This window comes from Carlito syrichta, unplaced genomic scaffold (assembly GCF_000164805.1).
Source record: "Carlito syrichta isolate Samal-C Ts95f unplaced genomic scaffold, Tarsius_syrichta-2.0.1 Scaffold288366, whole genome shotgun sequence".
NCBI lineage: Eukaryota > Metazoa > Chordata > Mammalia > Primates > Tarsiidae > Carlito > Carlito syrichta.
This window is the reverse complement of record NW_007232462.1, coordinates 119,642-120,461: the sequence shown is the minus strand read 5'-3', so window position 1 is coordinate 120,461 and position 820 is coordinate 119,642. Positions and strand designations below refer to the sequence as shown.

The 820-nt window shown below is 65.4% G+C and overlaps 1 protein-coding gene across 1 annotated transcript in view; it reads right to left on the bottom strand.

The window, feature by feature from the left end:
• Nucleotides 1–814, bottom strand: part of PTPRU (protein tyrosine phosphatase, receptor type U) — an 88,271-nt gene extending 87,457 nt beyond the window's left edge. Inside the window, exon 1 of the mRNA XM_021710282.1 lies at nucleotides 756–814. The gene's annotated coding sequence lies outside the window, so the exon portion shown is untranslated. The remainder of the gene's footprint in view (nucleotides 1–755) is intronic.
• Nucleotides 815–820: the final 6 nt, after the last annotated feature.

Sequence of the window (820 nt, the reverse complement as noted above, 5' to 3'; positions counted from 1 at the left end):
CACACACCGACACACACACACACACACACACACACTCACATCCGCTCCAGACGCGCTCCCACACGCGCATTCCCGGCACACTCGGCGTTCACTCGGACCCACGCAGCCCACGGCGCACACCACACACCCCGACACTCCCACACACACACTGCGCACGGACACACACGTTCCGGACCCGTCCCCACGCCTTCACACACGTACACGCCTTCACAAGCGCACACATCCACACGCGCGTTCCCGGATCCACACTCAGGCGGGATCCCCAGAGCAGCTCCAGCACCCCCCCCCACACACACACACACACAACCCCTTCTCAGACACGTAACAAACATCCCTCCCAGCTATGGCATGCACAACGCAAACAAATGCAACGCACTGGCAGCCACAACTCTGGCCACACAACCGAACTCGGACGCACACACAACAGATGCACAACCCGCTTGGCCGCGCACACACGACACACGGGCGGGCACACAAGACACTCGGCGCACACCCAGTGTCTCGCTGCACACAACAGTCCCCCCACACACTCGCAGACCCACCACACACACGGCCCCTTTTCTTGCACTCAGAACTCACACACCACATTCGCGGTCCCACAACACCCCGGGCACACGGCCGCACCGCCTACACTCAGACGCGCAGAGAGGACGCGCGGGAGCGCCGGGTCACCCAGCACTCACACTTTCTTCCGCGCCACGCCACGGGCCCCGGGGCTCGGCGGGGCAGGCGGGGTCCCGCCGCCGCGCGCTTACCTGCCGGAGTCTCGGTCTCCGGCGCGCAGAGCTGGAAGGTGAGCGCCAGCACTAGCGCCTGGGCG